Here is a 24,055-nt window from a genome sequence, read left to right on the forward strand (position 1 = left end):
TTTTGTTGATATTAATTTCAGAACAGACACCTTCTACCAGTTGTATATGGTGGTTTTCAACCAGGAAAGGATGGATTTGAATGGGATAGCCAGATCCCAAGGGCCCATAGCTGACTGAGTGGGTAGGCTCATCCCAGACATTTCATTAATCTCAGAAGGATACAAACCCAAACATGATATGGTTGAAATTATCAAAACTATTCTCAGAACTATTTTCAGAAGAATTACTATAGTTTGAGATAGCACCTGGCACATTGTAGGTACTCAATAAACATTTGTTAAATTAACAAACTAGCCAACTGAGGGAGGAGGACTTTACAAATGTAGTTATTGACATGTTTCTTAAGAGTATAGAGATTGATTCTGCTTTGCTTATGTGCTCTGTTTCCTAATTGCAGGACTTGACTGCCACTCATGCTTGAATCCAACTGAAATAATGCTCATATATAAAATGAGAGAGGGCAGATAAGCAGAGATGTTTACAGCCCAGTTATTTTCCATATTGAGAGTTTATTCTTTGATTTCACTATTTAAATTTCCATTTCTGTCTAATAGCTTTAAAATGTAAATCAAGTCCATAGACTATGATCCGTAATGATTAAAAACCAGAAAATCATCCATGTCATAATAATAAGTCCAAGGTGACAATGTTAAGGGGAATAGAGGTCAGTGGAAAAATCATATTTTCTCTGGTAGAGAGATTTATTTTGCAAATCTTTTCCATGGCATATTTACATACAGTGCTCCGAGGCTGAGTCATCTTCATATCTCTTCTCATGGACTGTATCAGAGATGGGACAGTTGTCTGGGCAAGGAGTATGAGTTACAGACGTTAAAGAGACTCAGGCAGTCACAACTGTCACCTGACAAGTGGACATATATGGCATGGGCAGTCTCTTGTCAAGGGAATAAATACTCAGAAAAATGAAGGATGTTCTTCCTTCCTCTCAATACCCCTCTTTTTGCCAAGGGAATTCAGACAAGGAAAAAAATCTCATATTTTACCCCAAAATGATAGGATTTTATGCTTTACTTAACATAGCAGTCAATTTTTAACTTCCTGAAATATTATTTATTTTTTATCAATACTTCAAATTAAACTAGTTGACATCAAATGACCTCTTTGCATATTAACAATGCATCTGTATTGAGTATCATCCCAGCATAATCATCTGACTCTATCCAGACATTTCATAAATTGTGGGTAAGAGACTTTGCCAGTGTCTTAATTTGTACTTTCTGATGCTACTGTTGACCTTCAGCTTCAAACAGGGATTATGAAACAGTCTCTGTCATGATAAGCTTGTTCAGCAACTCCTTGGCCTGGGTCTTAGTACTGATCTCTGCATTTCAGGTCTGTTTTTGGAGGGATAAAAACTCCCCCCCCCCTTGTATATTAGATAATATAAAAGCAATATATTACTGAAGAAACATAATTTTATTTAACTTCATTGTATTTGGAAGAAAAATCTATACATTCCATTTCCTTGAGACACTTAGTATTTTGTTTAAGGAAAGTGTATTTTCAGGATGCATGCAAATAGTTTCCCTTTTAATGGGAAATATACACTGATTGTCTGCGTAGACATTTTGGCACCTCATGATTCATTTCCAGTAAAATTAATAGCCTTTAATGCTGTGGCAAATGTTTATGGCAGTATTTCAAGCAATTCTTCTTATATACAATGGAAGCTAGAAGTTCTGTTTTTCTTTAAATATTTAAAAATAGCCAAATAATTTTTCTGTGATCTGTCTTCTTGAAAGTAAGACTGTTCAAATACACTGGTATTTAACGAGGTGCCTGTGCTGTTTTTACTGTCGCAGCAGACATTTTCTGTGTGATAATAGACGATTCCTCAGCTGGGCACATTGTACATTGTCCTTTGGTATAAGGAGAAACAAGGTTGTTTTCTGGATACCCAGATTCATAGTAATGATGAATATCTTGGATTTCTAAATCCTTTCCTCCAAAGAACTGAAGACAAAGCATTTTATATTTTTCTCATGAAACATGAATCCAAGTCTGTTCTGTGATAATTTCTTCATTCATACTTATTTTACTTTGTAATAATACTCATAAGGAAATTAGCTAAGAAGCTATATGGTAGTCAATTAGACTATATTAACCTGCTAACTCAAAATATCAACAACCTATCTGTTAAGGAATAAAAAGAAAAATAAAAAAAGGGACCTTATACGATGCCTTATGTTTAAACCTTGACATTTGGCTTACATACTCACCCATTTTTAAGAAATGTTCCAGAGGTTATAAATGAGTTCACTTTCTATTGTCAGATAAATCAGTGATTATTAATGTGGATAATTGGATAATGACCCTATGTCACCTCAGGATCGTTCATAATCATACAGATTAAATTAAATTTAACCTAATCTTATGAGCAGGAAAGAGAGAGGATTTACTTTGGAATGATTTTGGTAATAAGAATTGCCTTAAAAATATGATTTTATTGTTAATCTTGTGTCCAATGAGATCATTGCAAAATATATTTTGATAAACATGGTAGTAAGACTAATAATAATGGGACAACCACAATAATAATCACAGCAATCTTAAGTCATATTGTACCCATTATTTACCACTTGCCAGTTACTGTTCTTAGCACTTTACTTCTGTTAACTCATTTAGTCCTCATACTCCTGTGAGACAGACACAGTTGTTCTCTGTTTATACTACAGAAAACTGAAATATTAGTAGAATTCTATTATGTTCCAGGGTTAGTAAGGGACCAAAAACTTGGGTTCTAATTCCAGCTATCTCTTTTCAGAGCCTGTGTTTTCCTAATTAAGTCTTAAATGTGGATGTGAAGTATTTTTATATAAACGTAGTTTTTTATTTATGTGGAGACCAGAATATGTACTTTAAAAATATTTGAATTTGTATTTGTTTTCATATATGTTCACTATTTAAATAACTATAGTTATATTTTAAAATTTATGTGGATACACTTTGAAAACTTTTTCCATATTCTAACAGATTTTGACAAGTACATAAACTATGATACCACCAAGCATGACATTTGCCCAGTTAAATAAAAGTTTATCTGAATGATGTGAGCTTTAGACACATAGGCTTCTAAAAGCAATAAAAATGAGGGCCATTTGCCTGAGTGGCATATAAATAGTGGTTAGAGTTAGACAGCCACTTTGGTTAAATTTTGCCAAACATCAACTGATGATAACTTTTTTTCACCCCACGACACAAAAAGAACCATCTCTGTAAAACATCCCTAAAGTAAATAATGTCTAATCATGCTTATAAGATCTGTAAAGGAACATGCTACCCACAATGTAAATTTGCCCACAGAAGTTAGCAAGAGCAAATAAGAGGAATATGTGTTGTTTTAAAAATATGTAACTGACATTTGTGTAACCATTTAATGCAAAGCAAATGAATCTCATCATGTATTTCTTCTATTTCTTAGATTAAATGTTCTTCCCAAAGATTTGCGGAGAAAATTTTTTTACAATAGTTAAATTTGTTGGGCTTTAACCTCTGGAAATATGATTATAAAAATAGTTAAATCTGCTGCTTATTATGGAGAGGTAGTGAAGGGATTCATATCTAATACAGATGTAAATATTAAGGAATTAGAAATTTGTATCCTGTTCAGTCTCTTTGTTGTACTTGATGACTTTACCAAATACTCCATAAAAAGCATTTTTTTTTTATGTTGTAAAAATTTACAATAATGATGGGAAAAGAAGCATTCATCATTTAACTGGTCTTATTTGGGAATGCATGTGTAATACCTTCAATCAAGATTCATATATATATATATATATATATACATATATACATATATATATCTGTCTCTTATACACATCTNATATATATATATATATATATATATATATATATATATATATATAAATTAGTTATACATGGACACAATATCTTTATTTTGTTTATTTATCTTTTATGTGGTGTTGAGGATCGAACCCAGTGCCTCATATGTGCAAGGCAAGCGCTTTGCCAACTGAGCCACAACCTCAGCCCACCTCCAAGATTCTTTTTAAAAGACTTTTTTAGTGCACTATAGTTATACATTGTGGTTCATTTTGACATGAAATGTTATTAAAAGACTTCTTGTTATGTTGATGTTGGGGGAATGTGTGTAATGCACTTCAAATATTGCCTGTTGCTGTAATACTGACTGCCATGCAAAGGAAAAGAGAAGTGTTGAATTGTGAATTCCTGTTTCTATTTTATTTACTGATTGCAAGTATTTTTAAGTTATGTTTTATCATAGTCAATAGAAATTTCCATGTTCAGGGTGTAAATGATAATCTGAGTAGGTGAAGCAGAGTGTTTGTATTGGCATTAATTCTTTGAGTTGTAGCTGGCAAAACTTTTGTTAGTTTGATTTAGACAGTTACTTTGTCTTTTATGCTGCAGACCTAAAAGTGTGTCTGAACACTAAATATCTTACAATAAGGCAATTTAGATTTGTTTTGGGGGATGCATAATAAACATTTGGTACTTTGTAACTTTTAACATCTGCTTTTAATAGAATACATTCCAATTGCAATTCTTAAAAATCTATTTACATAGAAAACCACATCAAAATACAAAGCTATAATTAGACAAACATAGGTTTTGTGGAATCTGGATTTGTTTTAGATGTTGAAAGATTTATTATTTTTTGAAGATGCTATTCCTGTAACTATTTGTAGAGCATACCCAATCAATTCAAAGAATGCAACAATAACAACTTATATTTTTTATTTTATTTCAGCCCAAATTGCTTTTATACTTCTTAGTAAATAGCTAAAAAATTTTTTTTCCAACAACATAATAAAAATGAAATGTAATTAAGCTAATGGTCCTTGACCCTGTGAGATTTTGTATTAGGGAAATTATATTTGGTTAATTGAGCCTTAGAATTGTATACAATTTAATCATAATGCTGAAGGTAATTCTTTTGGACTTTATATATATAGTGGTATTAAGATTCTGTTAGACTAGATATGTAAGAATGGGGTATTGAATTTTCATGGCTGGGATATACTATTTATCCAGGTCCACAGCTACTGAAGAAAGAGTGTAGAGCAAGGTATAATGGTATGATCTGGGAGCAGATGATGGGAGATTGTTTTCTGAATACCACCAATGTAGAGTGGAAGGACTGTTGCAGAGAGCCCAAGCAGCAAAGTAAAGACAGGGAGCTCTCTTTTGTTTCATTGGTGAAGCCAAAGGATGAAAGCACAACTTTTACTGTTGCATCTTTTTTTTTTTGATCTGAGGCAGCAGGGTTTGTCCATTTCAGCAGCGAGTATAGCAGAGAAAATAAGCTAAATATAGCAGAGAGGGAACAGAGGTTCTCTGGAGGACTAACTTACTAGAACCAAAAAATGACAATTCAATTCAAGTGCCTATCATTGAATTAATCTTTAGTTCTATACTATATACATAAGATGGTAAGTACTGTGGGTGGTTAGAAGTTGGAGAGAGTGTGTAGGCTGACTTGAGATAAAGGCTGTGTGGAGGGGATGTAAGTTGAAGTGAGCCTTCAAGAATGTATTTGGGTTAGATGTGGAGAGAGGATTAAGGGGTGATTTTCAAGAATAAAGTAGTGAGTAAAGATTTCCTTAAGGCTTGTCTTAAACCTCAGTAAATCAGTCAACGTTGCAGCAGGCTCCTGTGTATCTCAATCTCTTGTTTGAGATTGTCAGGAATGCGAACATGGATCGTTCATATTCCTTTCCCTTCCCTGAACTTGCTTCCTTCTCTTTCTCCTACTGTGTCTTCAGGGTTGTCATTTTTTTGGAATAAATGTAAGAATCAAATCTAGATAAAGTAGACCTGAAGTTTATTTTAGTGCCATGTTACTAATAACAATGTATGTTTCTTTTTTTTTTTTTTTTTTTTTCTAAGATAGAGTGAGAGAGGGAGGGTAGGAATTTGGGAGAGAAAGAGAGAGTAATTTTTAATTTTTATTTTTTTTTGTTTCGGCGGACACAACATCTTTGTTTGTATGTGGTGCTGAGGATCGAACCCGGGCCGCACGCATGCCAGGCGAGCGCGCTACCGCTTGAGCCACATCCCCAGCCCCAATGTATGTTTCTTTACCATGGACAGCAACAGGATTTTGGATAATCCCAGAAAGAGGAGGATTTTATTTCTTGTTTGACTCACATAGTTACAATAATGATAGTTCCTACCTTTTTTTTGGTGGAGGGAAGGTCAGTGACATTGATCTGATTATGTACACCATAACTCAGGGTGACCTAAACTGAAAATGTTTCTGATCATTTGAAGATACATGTTTAAGACTTAAAAGAAAAATTGATGTTCTTATTTATGTCCTTAATTTTTTTGAAATTTAAGCCTCTACTTAGTTGAAACATATTTGTTTCTTTTTCAAAATCATGTTTGCAATGGATGATTTCTAATGTTTCTGCTTAATTTTGTCAAATGTTAACATAAGAATTGTCAAAATTACTTAATTTGTAACTTGAAACTATCTGAAATCTTACTTTAATGAGCCATTTAGAGGTATTTTATAAATAGAATGATAAACTTATTGACCCCTCTCATCTGAAAAACAATAGTTTAACTGGTGAAAATTATATAAAAATTTTATTGAAAGTCTTTGGAAATTGTCCTAAAGTTGTATAGGAAATGGAGAAACAATGTCAAGAAAATCTACTAAAATTTAGAAGGGTGAGAGTCTGTGACATTTCGGTGACCCAGTCCATTACCAGCCACTTCCAGATCTGCTCTATTTCAGGCATGTGCAGCCAAGAAGACAGCAGCTCCCTCTCCTCCAACTTTGTCTGTGACCTTGCCATGCTGGCATTTTAGCTTCCTCAGTCCCCTGTTGCAGAAGCCCTCCTGTAGGCAAGTATGGAGAACCAGGGAAAAAGAAAGCCAAGAAGGGTCTTCCAGGGGTCACAGTCACCTCTGGGAGTCAGGAAGCCTGTGCTCTGTGTTGGGCTGTACTCACTCAAGCACGAATCAGAATGAGACTTGGTACACACATGAAAGCATTCTCTCTCTTCAAACAGACTCATCGAAACCAAGTGAAAGCTTCATTTGGCACAAGTCTTGAACATAACCTCTGTCCAAACACTGACTGAAGAATATACTACTTAGATTCAGGAGCAGCTGTTAGGAAGCCAGGCTTAAAATAATGTCACCGACATCCGTGGTAGTGGAAACTGTGCAGGAAAGGCTGACTACACACTGTGGTAGAAATGGAGTTCAGTGAAGCAGTCTGGATTAAACAAATTAGCATACTACAACAAAAAAAGCTGTAGGGTAGAGAAGAGGACATGAGCATTTGGGATTGCTATACTATGTATCTTAAATATACAGTTTTTACCATCAACAAATATGAGACATGCACACACACACACACACAAAAAAAAAAAACAAATAATTTCAGATTTATGTTGAACATAATTTTATCTATATAAAATACATAGTTAAAAAATTTTTTTTTACTCTTTGCTTATTTTAAAAACTCTATAAAGCAATGTATTGTTGCGCCTGTCACATACAGGAGTTTCATATGTTTGAGAATAACAATATAAAAGCAAAGTGTAGAAACAGCACTGTATTGGAATTAGAAAATGACACCAGATGGTAACTCAAATATGTAGGAAGGAATGAAGAGAACAATAAAAGTAAGTAAGGAAAGGTAAATTTATTCTACAAATGGTATTGGGACAACTGGATATCCACATTCAAAAGGATGAAATTGAACCTCCAGCTTATACCATTAACAAAGGTCATTCAAAAAGACACATATCCTTAAGTGTAAGAGTTAAAACTGTAGAACTCAGAAGAAAACTTAAGATTAAATTTTACATTGGGTTAGGTAATGGTGTCTTAGATGTGACTTCAATTTTACATATATGACAAAAGAAAAAATAAATTGGACTGCATAAAAATTAACGATTTTGTGCTACAAATAATCTGAAAAGATAACCAACTTATAAAATGGAAGAAAATATCTGCAAATCACAAATCTGATTAGTAGTTAATATTCTGACTATATAATGAACTCCCTATACCCTGACATCCACTACCACCAAAACAGAGCAACATGTTTAAAATAAAAGCAAAGGATTCAAATTAACATTTTTTCCAAAGAAGATGTATCACTGACCAATAGAGCACACCAAAGAATACTAAGCATTATTAGCCCTGGGATAAAGAAAATCAAAACTAATAGTGTAGCACCACTTAATATGTACTAGAACAGCTACAACCAAAAAGACAGTAACTAATGTGCTTAAGGATGTGGGAAATTAGAACCCACTGCTGGTAGGAATGTAAAAATGTGCAGCCATTTGGATTTCAATAAAAAATTACAAGTCTTATCCTACTTATGCATGTATTTGCCAGTAAACTTCTATTTTTCATAAGAGAAAGTTAATATTTTCCTGGTAGCTCTAGTTACCCATAGAATAACCGTGATATCAGATGTTAATTTCTGGGTAAGTAATATATTTTCAAGCCTCAAGAGACTTTAAGATAGACTTTTCCTCTAAAAAATAAATGGTTGAAAGTGTAAGCAACTTTTAACTTAAATAACAATATAGTTTTATAGGCAAGAGTCCCTTAACCTCCAGAAGAGAAATGTATCTTTTCTCTTTGCTTTTGATGAAGAGACTAAAGATATATGAACTGTGACTTTTCTCTTTAGAAATATGGGCCCTGGGAATATGATTAAAACCCCTTTAGGAAACCCTTGTTGGCCTTCCAGCAAATGCTCCTGGATACAGTCACCAGAATCCCCCAGAGGGTAGATTTGCTGTGTTTATGAAGGTTAGCTCCGCTGTTGGTTTTGCATTTGACTATAAACTGGTTTTATTGCTTGTTTTGATGAAAGTTTGAAGGATCTTTCTTCTGTCAAACCCTCACTTAGGAAAGAGGATTGAAAGCCAAATCTAAATACCTCTGTGTTTTAACTTACATATTGAACAGACATAGTATAGGAGATTCGCACTATTGAACCTAACTTTAAGTGAATAGGTTAAAATTGCCCATACTGTCACTCTTAAGCTCACTTACATGTACTGACTCTTCCCCTGCTGATACCCTCCTCTTTCCCTCCTGACTCTAGACCCCTTCTTCCCTTCCTCTCTCTCTGCTACTCTTTCTCAATGCCCTTCTCTGCCTCTCCTTCCATCTCCCCTCCTTTCCTCCAACCTCTTTCTCTTCTTCCTCCCTCCCACTCTCATATCCCAACCCCCACTCCATGCAGTGATGTATGCTCAGTGATTGATGTTCTTTCAGGAATCAACTTGCCCTTTATACATGTATATAACATGAAGCCCCAAACACATTCATTTCTTGGCACAGTTTAACAATGCCTCCATAGAAGAGTCAAGACTCAAGTAGATGCTTTATAGTACCAGTGTACTGTTTATATATGTTTAGCCTCAAAACAAAACAAAACAAAATAAAATGACTAAGTTTGGTGGTTCTATTGAGCCATTTCATGTGGTGTTATGTCAGGTTTAGAAATGAAGGAAGTGCCAATGCTATCCTTATATAATTAATAGATTTTAAATAGAGTAAAAAATGTCTTTAAAAATATCAAGTGTAGGAAATGCATTTAAGTAACTATGATATAAACCTGGCTACTAAAACATTTATGGGAAAGAAAGTGAGAGCAATATAAATGGGGCTGAAATAAGAGCTGAAAGAGTTGAGGTCCTGGAAGCTTTGCAAAGTATTCAGGCATAATTTATTTTATTTTATTTTCCAGATAGCCATAAAAATCAGTATGTCTTGAGATGTACATTAGCAGAAATATAGTCAACATTTTCCTTTTATTGATTTATATGGAAATTTTCCTTTTATTGATTTATATGGTTTATACTTTTGTATATTTCTCCATATGGATTCTAATGTCATAAAAATTATTTATTAAACATAGAGGTAAACTTTTCATGGTTTCTTAACCATACCATAATTTCAAAACACTATTTTTTCTTTTAATAATTTTCCATAGGGGCTGGGGATATGGCTCAAGCGGTAGCACGCTCATCCGGCATGCGTGCGGCCCGAGTTCGATCCTCAGTACCACATACAAAGATGTTGTGTCCGCCGAAAAACTAAAAAAAATATTAAAAAAAAGAAAACATTATGGAAAATAAATATTTCTTTCTAAAAAAATAATAATTTTCCATAGAATATTGATGATATTTTTACTTGTCTTTTTTACTAAGGGTTTATGTATTTAAATCAATCACCATTATAAGTAAAGCTTTTCATAATTAGGATGGAATTTTTCCTGCTTTTTTTTCTAGTGCCAAAAAGAAACTAGCATGTTCTTCAAGCACCACTAGAATCCAGAATTTGAGTTGAGATGTACTTGAAGCTGAGTGCTTTTTAAAATTATCAGTCTTTCTTTTATGGCCTAGATTGGCACCAGACTTCATAAAAATTGGCTTTGAGCAAGTCTCCTTTGGACTGGCAAGGAAAGACAAATTAACTTGTTTTGTTTTAACAGTTAGATTGTAATAGTCCCCTGGTGATGGCAAATTGACTTTGTTGGGTTTTTTTTTTGTTTTGTTTTGTTTTTTAATAAGTAAAGCTTTCCTATTTCAGTAATGCTAGGTATTTCTTTTGCATATTTGCCACACATGAAGCAGGTAGATAGGGAGATATTCCAAAACCAAGGAACCAAACAAACAAACAAAATCTGTCATTGTCAAATCTTCCAATAGATAATAAAAGACCAAAACAGTTTTTTTTTTTTTCCCCTTTTAAAATGATTAGGGGGCTGGGGTTGTGGCTCAGTGGTAGAGTGCTTGCCTAGCACTGTGTTTAATCCTCAGCACCACATAAAAATAGAAAAATAAAACAAGGGTATTGTTTCCATCTAAAACTAAAAAAGACAATTTTAAATAAATAAAATTCTTCCACAGTTTTCTACCAAGTTCAAAAAGCTTTGTTATATTTCATTGATCATTATAAAATGCAGATGAAGGAAATAGTCAAATGGCAAGATGGTTTGAGTTTATTGGGAATATTTTGGTGACACAAAGTAGGTATTAGTGTTTAAAAGAAATTATTATATTGGCCAAATAAGAATTTTGTATTTAGGAGGAAAAAACAGCTTCTAAGTAGAGATTTGCAGGCATAGAAGTTCAAGACCTTGAACAGTTTAATCCAGAATGATATATGAGGAACTTGGAATGCTTACAGTAATGACCAGAAATGATAATTACGTTTTGAACTTATTCAGCAGTTGACATTTTCAAATTTAAGATTTACTTTATTGAGAGATTTTCTACATAAACAGAGTAAACCACTTATGTAAGGTGATCCTCTCTGGTGTTATATGTTTCAATAAATGTCTTCATAGGCCAGAAATAGTGGTTAGGAATATATCCTCTTGTCACATTATCAGGTCTTTATCATCGTTTAGAGTTTGTCCCTTTAAAAAGTTCCCATTCTCGAAAATGCTTCTTAAACTCATTTATCCTCATTGCCTGATTTCCTTCCTGATAACATGTTCCATATGCTTCCTTTACTCTGGCAGGAAGTAGTATTACCTCTACTCTGTATTAAACCAAGTATCTTAACATGTATGTTACTGAATCTCTTCCATTTACTACTTCTTCCTAATTTGAAATCATGCAACACATGGAATTAAAAACTTAAAGATATTATTTTTATATACTTAATTTTTTAAAAATCCAGGCCATTTAGCCTCCAATATTTCTATGAAGAATGAGCACAGCTTTCTTAACTACACTTAAAATTTCAGATTGTTTAAGAATTTGTATTCTTTTTTCCTATATTCCATGTAGAGATATAATTAGCATTTCAATTAAGGCAACCAATATTGCATGTAAAATTCTTGAAAGAATATATAACAGATGACTCATGCCAAATAGTAATTTGTTGTTTGCTTGTAGTTTGCCCTGTTTTTTTCTTAATCCAACTTAATGAGTCATGTTTGCCATTTTTGAGGTTACCAATATGGTTTCACAGATTTCACTGTCCTATTTTAATAACCATACCATTCTTCCCTCATAATAGTCTGCTGTACATTTTTTTTTTTCCTACTGGGCCACCCAGGATTATGCTGAATCTGTCCTTGTTGTCATTTTCTTTCTTATTCATCTTACTAAGGTCTGGCTGTTTTGCTAGTAAATTTATTTTCATGTGTTTACTCAATCAATATTATGTTTTTTTTTTTTTTTTTAATGTAAGCTATTGTAAATTTTCAGTTTATTTCTCATGCTTCTTAAAATTGACACATTAGCTTTAATAGACCCCTAATCAATTTATTAGGAAACTACTTTATGTGGGTCTATTTTAGTTTAAAATTTTCTTCTCAAAACTTGTTAACTCATGTCTGTTGCTAAGATTGTGTTATTGATTTTAAAAAAATTAACACCATGGTAGTTATTGGAGGGAGTAACATTATTTGTTCATCAAAAGAATCAGAAGTATATCTTCTCAAACATGGCACATTGATCTCTTCCCCATATACACAAGCCCAGTGGACCATTTCACACCTGTGATCTGAAGACTTTGGAAATGGGCTTATCACAACAGTTGGCAATGTTCATGGCAACAGCAGTCTTTACAATTCATAGTTACTTAAGTATAAGACATATGAGTCAACCTTTCAGATGGAGAAAGGGATGTGTGTAGGGATAGAATTACTTCAGGTCATGAGTTCATTTTTTCTTCCTGGACCCATTTTATTAATAAGGACTTTTAATTCATGGATAGTAGTGACAATTAATTCATTCCTTTTCAGATATTCTGTTGAGACTTTCCTTTAACCTGGAAAAAAAAATCAGCTGGATTTTCTATTGGGACAAAGCAGGAGGGAAAAAGGCAGAAAAAAATATTCAAAAAAATTATTGAATATTTTTGCATTAATGACCTTCTTAGATGACAGTCATCCACCTGACTTTCTTCCTGATGAACTTGAAAAGAAGAGAAATGATGAGAAAAGACAAGGAAGTGCCAGTTACACATTAGGCAGAACTTTTCTTGGAAAAGATTATCAGGGGGTATAGAGATCTTCCCCAAAACGGAAAACCCACTGTAGATAAAAGGGAAACTGGCTTTGCAAGAGTGAATGCACCTGAGCAATGTATATGGAAATTCCAGTTTGCATCTCTTTAAACTGAAATCCAGTCTCAGTTTCATGTGGTTTCTTTCCTGCCACAAAGGGACATATTCATACTTGCCATGATTATGATGTTAGACAATAATCATGACTTGTGCTTTAGAAGATGTGTGAAAAAAGTCTTTTCTGGAGTCCCCCCAAATTAAAAGATGTATGTATTGACCTCCCCACAATTTAGTTATAATTAGAAAAACATATTGAATTCAGAGAAGGACAACTTACTGTGTTTCCTGTCATGTAATCCTTCTGGAGAATCTGGGGGTTATTGGGGCTTATTCTGCTCTTTATAAACTAACTGACTGACTCTCTCTCTCTCTCTCTCCCCCCCCCCCCCCCCCCCCCCCCCCCCCCCCCNTTTTTTTTTTTTTTTTTTTTAAATTTTGAGAAGAGTCTTGCTAAATTGCTTAGGGCCTCACTAAGTTGCAGAATCTGGCTTTAAACTTGTGATCCTCCTGCCTCAGCATCCCAAGCCCCTGGGATTTTAGGTGTGTGCAACCATGCCAGGCACAAACATTATTTTTCCATTCATGTTGGTAGCAAGCCAGTTATACAAACTCAAAATATTTTTTTCTTGCGTCTAATTGACTAGCCTTTGACTTTCAGTTCTAAAATGGGAAATGGAGAAGGAGAAATCTTGAGGTACTACAACAAATCAGGAATAACCCTTTCCTCTTAGACACAAGTTAGAAACAGTGCCCAGATGTCATCCTTGCATGATTCAACAGAGGCACTTCAAGGCCAAATATCAATGTGGGATGAGGTCAAAATTGCCATGATATTCATTTGGCTTTTTTTTTTCTTATATTAGTTTTTGATTTAATTGTGTAATGTTGCATCTGTGAAAGTTATAAATCTCAAGCTTTTCCTGTCTGCAGGAGGTAGAAGTGGATTACTATGTACTATTGGTAGGAGGGTGGTTTGCTTTCAGATGGTTACCTGAAAATGGATTTTTCTCATCCTCTCTAGTACTGTCCATTTTCTTTAGGATGAAAAATTTTAGCTTCAGTAAATCTTGCCAGGTGTTTTTGTTTGTTTGTTTGTTTTTTTCTTTTTCTTTTTTTGTTTTCATTAGTTATACATGATAGTAGAATGCACTTTGACACATCATACATAAATAGAGTATAACTTCTCCTTTTTCTGGTTGTACATGATATAGATTCACACTGGTGGTGTAATCATGTGTGTACAAAGGGTAATAATGTCCAATTCATTCTACTGTCTTTCCTATCCCCGTACCCCTCCCCTCCTTTCAATCCCCTTTGCCTAATGCAAAGTACCTTTATTCTTCCCTAACCTCCCCCCACCCTCATTGTAAGTTAGCATCCACATACCTAGAGAATATTTGGTCTTTAGTTTTGGGGATTAGTATACTTCGGTTAGCATGATATTCTCCATCTCTATCCATTTACCAGCAAATGCCATATTTCGTTCTTCTTTAAGGCTGAGTAATTTTTCATTGTGTATATATACCACATTTTTTTAAATCCACTCATCTGTTGAGGCTTTCCAGGTTTTTAACTGCATACTACAGGCCCCACAATGGGATACTCTATGGTTTCCATTACTATCCTAAAAAATGATGTGTTCCTGAATCATTAGACTTTTTGAAAAGATCACACATAAACTGTCCCAGGTATTTCTTTCAGAAGTGGTGTTTTTCCTCTTGTTTGCTATTTCTGGGTTAACTTTATAGAATCACCTTCAGAAAGTTGTGTTACCCTTCTTTTCCTTGGCTTCAGCAAATTCAGTATCCATTAGTGTTCACTAATAGTAGCTAAGGATAAGAGGGATGTGATTTATTTTAGACACCTACGAATAGTCATGAGAGGGGCTTAGAATTTCCATCTTGGGGCCTTAGACCATATTTTTAATTCTTATCTCATAAAACAAAAAATGATTTGAAGGCTGGAGTTGATAATTATGTCTCCACAAGTATTTGACTGCTGACCCTCGTCACTGGTGGTTCTTGAGCTGATAATTTAGTCAGATGGGTTACCACCAATTTAGAAAATGTTTAGGAATTTTTATATGAACAGCTTACTATTGTTTAGGTCAGTCTTGGCTCAGCCATGCACATCAGCTGCTGGTGTACTTAACTCAGCCATTTGCAGAAAACATGTAATTTTTAATGCAACTTTGTTTCGCCCATTATCAATTTTTCTACTGAGAAATTGCTGTCATACATTTGTTAGTTACTTTGTATTTTCAGTATCTTTCCCTTCTTTGCATTTTTAGAAATAGACTAATTAAATATCCAGCTGGCCTTTTTATCTTGGGATGCAATGAATCACTTACAGAATGAGACATATGTCTTCCCCTCAGATTCAGTCATGGCATAGTGACACAAGGGAATTTCATAGGAGCAGTCAGATAACCAAAGATCCCACATGGCGTTAATTTACTTCATGACTGTTTAGTGAATACTAATGAATACTAACCTTGTGCCAAATACTAAGTACTTCAGCTTTAGAGGGCAAAGTAAGGAAATTGCAGAATAAGATTTAGAATTCAGTTATATATGTAGAATTCCATAGGATACTTGAATTTCTTTATTTGCTTGTTCCTTGAACTCAAGAGAATAACACTGAGCTGGGAAAAACAAAATTTCATAATCCCAAATTAACCTCTTGTTCTAAAATTCCTTTTTATGACTTCTGAATGAATTTTAAGATGATTTGCCTCCTTAGCATTTTAATCTGACTTCATTTATCTTCTATTAACACATTGTCCACAGAACTATTTATAGAATGACAAAACACTGATTTGACTCTTTTGAGCAGTAGAGTTGAAGATATCTTCAGGGAGGTAGAAATAATGATTGGTTTAGCTATTGTTAGATAAGATGTGTTAGAATTATTTGGTACAATATGATAAGTTTCTGTAAATGGAATTGTTGAAGGAAGGAACATGCTAAATATATGATCTCTGAAAATGGTGCCATCAGAAAGATGACTATTAGTCTGTAAAGATTTAGTCACATATTGAAACTTTAAAATGTTCTAAAATTGAGCACCATAAATTAGCTCACTGATAAGTCACTATTTATCTTTATTTTACTTCCAAACTCTAGGAGGTCTTTGGAAAATCAGCCAGTTGCTTAGTCAGTATGCCATTTCCAAAAATAAAGTTTGTAGACTTTCAAGAAAGCTGAAAATATCTTCCTCCATGGTGTGGGATCCAATGCAGTCCTCACTCTTATACCTTCACAGTACTAATGCACAAGAAAACTCTGTTTGGATGGAGCCAGAAATCAAGGGCAAAAATAATGATAGGAAGGAAGGAGAGAGGAGGGGAAGGAAGGAAGCAAGCAAGCAAGCAAGCAAGCAAGGTAATAACTAGAGAATGGAGAAAAACTTAGAAGGCCCCATAATCTACTAACTGAGCTTACTGAATCATTAAAAGTTTACTGTGACATTGTTTTTGGGAAAAAAAAAATCTATCCTAGGTGAATTATTCATTTCCTGAATGATTAACTTCTTCCCTGTTAAAAACTTTTCTGCTAATTTTGTTGTTATAACTACAAAGGAGGGGAACTATTTTGGTTTTTATTTGTTTATTTTTGATGATTTCCCTGAAACTGAATAATACATAAGGCAGAATATTTGGATGGACGTTACCGTTTAAGGGCCTCTTTTTAGCTAACAATTTTTAAAAACAGTTTATTCTCTTTGTGTTTTATCTGTTCATATTAATTGTATAGAACAACATGGGACATTGAGGAAATGGTGAAAATGAGGCACAAATGTGTGAAATTCTTTGGTAGGCATGTGCCCTCTATACTAAAGCTCCAAAGGTACTGCAAGGGAGTCCTAAGAAGGATAGACTCCAGAGTAAGATTGCCTGGGTTCATGTACTGGCTCTGCCACTTAAGAATGTGTGACCTTGAGCAAGTCACTTCAGCTGTAAAATGTGGACAGAATAGTATTGACTTTGATGGCTTTTGTAGTGAATGAAAGAATGAATAAGAGAAAGTTCTTTATTATGTGTCAAATAATATTATCTCAATACATAGTGGTTATAAACTAATAATAGTAAGTGTGCAAATGGTCTCAATAAGAGTCTTTTATTCCTTTGTATTTGTCATTAACCTTCATCTTACCTATATCCTATCTTTTATGTATGATAATTAACAGCTCCCATTGAAATATGAAATGAGATACTTATATCTGTATTTTGTAGACACATTTCATGTCCAAATATTTTATTTTATTTATTTATTTTTGTTGTTGTTGTTATTTTTTTAAGCTGAGGATCAAATTCAGTGTCTTGGGCATGCTAAGCATGTGCTGCTGTACCAGTGAGCCACATCCCTAGCCCTCATATACAAATATTTTTGGCAACACTGTTAAACCTTTAGGCCATGTATTCATAATGTAATGGTTTTTTGATACTTTAGTTTTTAATTTTAGCGTGTAGTGGTTTTTCACTGAATTTTAAATACTAAAACCATGATGTGAAAATTGTAGATAGGACACATATCTAAAGCCTGATTTTTAGAGGGAATTCTTAAGGGAAAAATATAGTTCAGCAGATTCGCATGCAATCAGATAAATGAAACATTGTTTTCTAATTACCAAAGATATTTGAACTGGTAAGGGGCCAAATTATATCTTGCATATATTCTACATGACAAAACTGGCTAGCCTGGCTAAAAGCTATGTTGATAGAATATAAAAGAGAAGATTGTATATTGTTTTAAATTCAAGGAGTTTAAACATTTCTGCATGATTTTTTCTGTGCTTTAAAATGTAGAAAGGAATGGAGATTTATTATAGTTGGTTTTAATTAGAAAAGCATTTTATTTAAGAGCCTTGTGAAATTTATTTAAACTTTTTATTGTGTGTTACTGTGATTTTAAAAATAAAAAGTGAAATTTGAAAGCACAACCTATTAGAATAAATTTTTTATAAAATTATAGACCTCCTGCCATCTTTTTCTCTTAAGATTATTTGGGATCGTTTTGGACTCTTATTTTAAAATTGATTTTATTTATTTTTTTCCTGGTCAGAGTCATGCTCAATGCTCCAGTTTTAGTGAAGAAAGAAACTGATATAAGCAAGGAATTGTTAATTCTTTTAAGCTCATCCCTTTAAAGAAAATTATGAAGCAAAAGATGTGCCCTTGGTTTTTGTTGCTGGATTCTTATGCTATATCTGGTGCTCTATTATGTCCAGAATGCTATAAGAAGTGTGTGTATATGTAGGTAGCAAAAGGGGTCCAGGGTGAAGGATCCAAGTAAGTTTTGGAGGCAGGCTTAACTGAGTAGAGGAAATACTAACCTATCTCTCTTTATTTTGGGTATTTTGCAATTTTCTACATTGAACATTGATTTCTTATGTGAATCAATACTTAATAGCTATTATGTTGGCAGTTCTGCTTTGAGTATGTTATGTATACCTAGCTGTTAGGATGTGTATGTAATCTGTTCAACTTGACTTTATTTAGAACAGGCCTATGATTCTGTATCTTTTTAATAACTTGCCTCATTGATTATACTGGGGATCAAACTCGGGGCCTAGTGTATAGTGGGTAAGCAGTTTACCACTGAGCTTCATTCCTAACCCTAATAGCTTGCTTTCTAAGAATCAAAGCTAGTGTGGCTGATCTTTTAAGTAGGTAGGTATCATTCTGTTTGAGTATACTTTTCTCAAAACCATACTTTTCTGTTTGAGTATACTTTTCTCAAAACCATGCAGGTCACATGTATTTTAGAGTTTCCCAAATCACTTTTAGTGTGCATTTTTAAATATCTTTTATGTCTTACTTGGTTTATGATTTAACAGTGATTTCTGTTGGCATATTTAATGGTAGAAGTTGATAGAGGAAATCATTGTTATAAAGAAACTTGAGAGAGGGCTTGAGATGTAGAAGGAAGGAAGAAAGGAAGGAAGGAAGGAGGGAAGGAAGGAAGGAGTGAAGGAAGGAAGGGAGAGAGGGAGAGAGGGAGGGAGGGAGGGATCCAGGTATATAGGAGTTACTTGCACATACTTGGAGTTCTTACTTCCAGTTAGAAAAATCTTGAATATTGAACCATGACTCTGTAAACTGAAGCATAAAATATGTATCAAGACAACTGAGACAGAGGGAGATTGACAGAGAGATCACAGAGAGGCTCTTATTGGTAAACTTACCAAATTCCACAGCTGTCAAGTCTCCTAAGGCTGACTTGGACACAAAGGCAGATGGGCAAAGCATGTAGCTCGTATCAATATAGCTTGATACCTATGATAAAAGGCACATTTACATCTAAGTTAAGAAGCAGGTAAATTGTACCCTAATAGATGGTGTTTTATTTTCAATATTGACTTCTAGATTCTTCTGCAGGAGTTGTCAAATGTCATTTCACCCATTGCCAACCTGTGCCTGTTTTGTTTCTGAGATTGTGCCTAGGCCGGCCAAGTAGAGAGGATTGTCCGGTGCCAACCAGATAGCCTGGAGATATCACTTCTGGGCATGGTCAGTGTCACTGCCTTGTGTGGCCTGCAGTGCCTTGGAATGCTGTCAGAGGATGCCTGTGAGGTTGGCCACCCTGCCCTGAGGCTTAACGTTAATCTGAGCCAGAGAAGGTGGTCCTATAAATAAGACTGCAGTCCTCTTTGGCTGTGGGGGTGGACTAAAGAAACTCTGATAACCTCTTGCTCTGAACAACCCCATATGGGCATTCTTCACTTCTGAGTGAAGACTGGTTAAGACTGAAGATGTCTGCTGTTTCATGAAATAGTATCAGGCAGTTTGAAGAAGACTTTATCTGTTTCTGAATCTCAGTGGGTTAAGAGGCAAATTTATCTTTTCAGAGTAAGAAAATTGAATCCAAATGAGAGCTATAAGGTGACCAACAGTATAGCTAAAGAGTTCCTAGAGACATAGTGTTTTATAAATCTCTAAAGACAGGAATTCACCAATGTGTGGATTGTTCTCTCTCTTAATTCTACATGTTTATCTCTTATTGCTTTCTATTGTCTGTGGTATTCCTCTTGTTAGAATAAACTCACGTGCTTTTACAGCATTATAAGATATAACTGCTACTTGTTGGATTATTTACTAAATATAACAACATCTGACATTTGTGAGATGTTTCATACTTTAAAAATACCTTGCATGTTATCATAATTGTTTATCTCAAATTATAGGGCTATTGCTTATGGATTATTATCTATATTCTACACATTGGGAAATAGAGATCTATAGGACTTGTCCAAAGTTAAATAGCTGTTATTTTAGGAAATGACATGGCCCCAAATAACAGATCCCCTGCCTCCATATAGATCAAATCATTGGATATCTTGAATCTGGGAATTGATATCTCTGCTTTTTTCCTTCATTTTCAGTTATCTCATTCAGTTTGTTTTTACTGTTTCACATTTGCTTATATTCTCCTTTGCTCATTTTTCACGTGAGTGTTCTTGGTTGCTTTGTGCGTCTGTCCATGCTTGGGTGCATAACATACCACTTGATATATTGCCTTGTGCTTAAATATCTGTGTGAGAAACAGCCATTTTTACCTTCTATAATTCTGCTCTGGAATTTACCTTTACCTAATCTCTGTAGTTGACTATTCTTATCTTACCCCACTTAGAGAAGGATTTGCCTTATTGGATCTGGCCATTTATCCCCCTTATCTAATATCCAGTTTCTAGCAAGACCATGATATGCTATAAGAAAGCAGTACGCTAGGAATTAGGAAACAAAACTCTTGTTATGATTCTGCATTTAGATTTGGAGCAAATTATTTAGTTTCCTTATTTAGTGCATGATTTTTCTAGATTGAAAGAAATTTCAAAATAACTGCAGTGGAACCTTTTGATAGATCATCTTAATTATGTAGTATTACAGGTAACATACATAACATACATAGTTTTTTTCAAAATTCTGAATAAACGATAAACTTTGTTGTTTGGTCAAGTAATTGTTTAAATGTAGTTTTGATTACTTAATAAATATAGTTTATATTATTTTTTCAACTGTGTATTGACATGATTCTGAGGCAAGTTATATTGATTATTTAGCAGTTCTTGACTTCAGTTTAGTAGTAGAATCACAGATTAACAATTATTTGAATATTTTCTTTTTAATGGTTCTGAAATCTTCATCAGCATTAGATGTGGCATTTAAAAAAATAAAATAAAAATTGAATACCAAGGCTGTATTCTAGAGAGAGAAAAAAAGGCCTTTTTATAGTGGAGAGTAGGCACCATTATTTAAGTAGAAACCTAAAGGCCAGAGATATAGCTCAGAGGTAGAATACTTGCCTAGCATGCATCAAGTCCTTGATTCCCAGCACTGCAAAAACTAAATAAATAAACCAAAGCAAACAAATAAAAATGAATAATAAGAAAGTACCTAGGTGTTTATGATTTGTATCCCACGGTGAGAACTATTTTCCAAGATTTTAAGGGAGCTTCAGAGATGGGCACCGTAGTTTAGACAAGGTTCACTTGTTCCAGCAGACATTTATTGAATGGTTGCCACATTGTGCTGAGTACTGAAGTAAACAATATAATACAGTCTGTCTACATGTGCATATATTTTGGAGAGAATTGCACCAGCAATTACTAAATTATGTGTATATTATAGTAGGATAATATATAGTTTCATGAGAATAAAGAAGAGTCTCCTAAGTCAGCCTCTATAAGAGTTGTGTGGGAGGTTAGGATGTTTAGGAAGTTTTTTCAGAGGGATGAGACTTGAACATTCTTGTGAAGGGAGTAGTCAGAGATTGTTCCTTTGACAATGAAAAACAGAGCAGAAACATAAGAGGCTACTAAAATTCTGTTAAAGGGGAGTGACAGGATGAGGACAGTATAGTACAATGTCCTGGAAGCAGGATTGAGAGATGAGGCAGAATTCCAATCTGCCTACATCTCTGGGAGGAAGTGGTGAGAACTTGCATCAGGGTGGTGGTAGTAAAAGAAAGGAAGGAAAGATAAGGAACAAGGAACATAGTCAGTGGAACTTGATGTATGACTGGATATGGGAGATGAAGAGGAAGAATGAGTCAGAGGTTCTAGTCCTGATGACTGGAAATGGTATCACTGCAGATTATGAAATAGATCTGGTCTCGCAGAGGATGATGAATTCTTCTTCCTGTTGGCATTCTGAGTATTTACTCCAATGTCTAGCACAGTGCCTGGTGCTTAGTAGATACATAAGTTAGCATGTTGATTTGCCTGTGTGTTGTGAATTTCTCTCTTTCTGGGCAAGAGAGTGTCTATGGAGGTACAGTGATTCTATTCTATCACATTTTCCATAGATTCATGCCCCAGTTCTTGTTTTTTTATCACTTCATTTTTAGGGTGAAGTATGGCAGAAAGAATGGCTCATTTTCAATTTTTGCAGGGGTGGGGTACTGAGTGAAAAAGTAAAGCAGAAGTGGAAAGCAAGAAGATTCTTCATAGAGGCTGCCCTTTTTACTGTGGATGTTTGGATCTTAAATGTCCCCCACAGGCCCATGGGTTAAAGGCTTGATCCACAGGGAGGCTGTAGAATCTTTAAGAGGTAGAACTTAGTGGGAGTCTTCAGGTCTTTGGGGGCATGTGCCCAAAGGAGATAATGGGACTAGAAACCCTTCTTTTCTTCTCTCTTTTACTTCCTGGTTATGAAGTAAGTGGTTTTGTTCTGCTACATGCTTCCTTCATGATATGCTGCTTCTTGGATTACTGACATATACTCTCTGCATTTTATTATTCACAACTTATTGACATGGCTATTCCCAGGTATAAAATAGGCTGTGGAAAGTGTTATGTTAGCTGACCAACCATAATTCCCAGTTAAAATCCCAAAGTTCTGTTGCTAAAAGATAAAGAGGATTTTGTGGCACAGGTTCCTAAACATGGTACTCATCACAGTGGTCCTTTGTTTTATAGAATGAATGTGCTTAGAATTTGATCTAATGAGGTACAGACATGGAATATAGCTCAGAAGAGTGAGGTAGATATGAGGCGTAAATAGATGAGGTCATTCAAAAGGTCTTGGATGTACTCATTAGACAGTAGAGAAAAGTAACATAAAGAGTAGGAAATAATCTTTGTGGGAATGTCATGAGTTAGATGGTGGGAAGTACAGAAGAGAAAATCAGTCCAGGGAATAATTGAAGAAGTAACTAGCTAAAGGAACTACAAATATTACTGAGCTTGGAAGAAAAATGGATGAAATGATATTGTGCAAAGAAGAAAAAATTAGGGAGATCAAAAATAAAATGTGGAGGAATCAGGGAGTATGAGGAGAGGGAAAACCCTTTTGAATATGGCAAAACGTTTTAGCTAAGATTTGTAACATACCAATATTGGGCTGCAATCAGGTGAAAAGGCCAGTCTTCAGAGGAATGTGCTTTGTTACAGAAAGAAAATTTAGTAAAGGTTTTATTAAACACATGGAAATACGTCATGGGTATTGGTTAAATCTGAGGGATGATATTAAGATGGATTACTTTGTATTATTTCTGTGCTAAAATTGACATTAAATTGGATAGGTATGATTTCTACAAATAGCAAAATAAATTATTTTAATTACTGTTAATATTTTCATTTAGGTTAGTTGTGTAATCAGCGAGTAATATGAATCACATTTGACTAATAGGAAAGCTCAAATCCAGTCTGAAGGGCAAAGGATTTGAATATGTAGTGTTAATGTTCTGTGGAGCATACTGATGTGATGGAAAGGAGAATCTTCCTAAACTCAGGTGAGGGTCTCAAATTCTGGCATCAGTATTTATCTATTTCTGACTACTTAACACTTATGCGAATAGTAAACAAATTTAACATGTAGTTGTTTCATTGACTCAAAAGTGAGGCTGCTCAATAGCCAAAAAACCTTTGACATAGATACCAGCTTTATCAGGCTGGGCATGTGGCTCATTGGTAAAAAGCACTTGCCTAGCAAATGTGAGGCCCTGAGTTCAATCCCCAGCACCACCCCCGCCC

The 24,055-nt window shown here is 34.4% G+C and overlaps 1 protein-coding gene across 1 annotated transcript in view; it reads left to right on the forward strand.

Annotated features, from left to right (window-relative positions):
- Fmn2 (formin 2) overlaps positions 1-24,055 on the forward strand; it is a 352,705-nt gene that overhangs the window by 112,751 nt on the left and 215,899 nt on the right.

This window comes from Marmota marmota, unplaced genomic scaffold (genome assembly GCF_001458135.2).
Source record: "Marmota marmota marmota unplaced genomic scaffold, marMar, whole genome shotgun sequence".
Taxonomy (NCBI): Eukaryota; Metazoa; Chordata; class Mammalia; order Rodentia; family Sciuridae; genus Marmota; species Marmota marmota.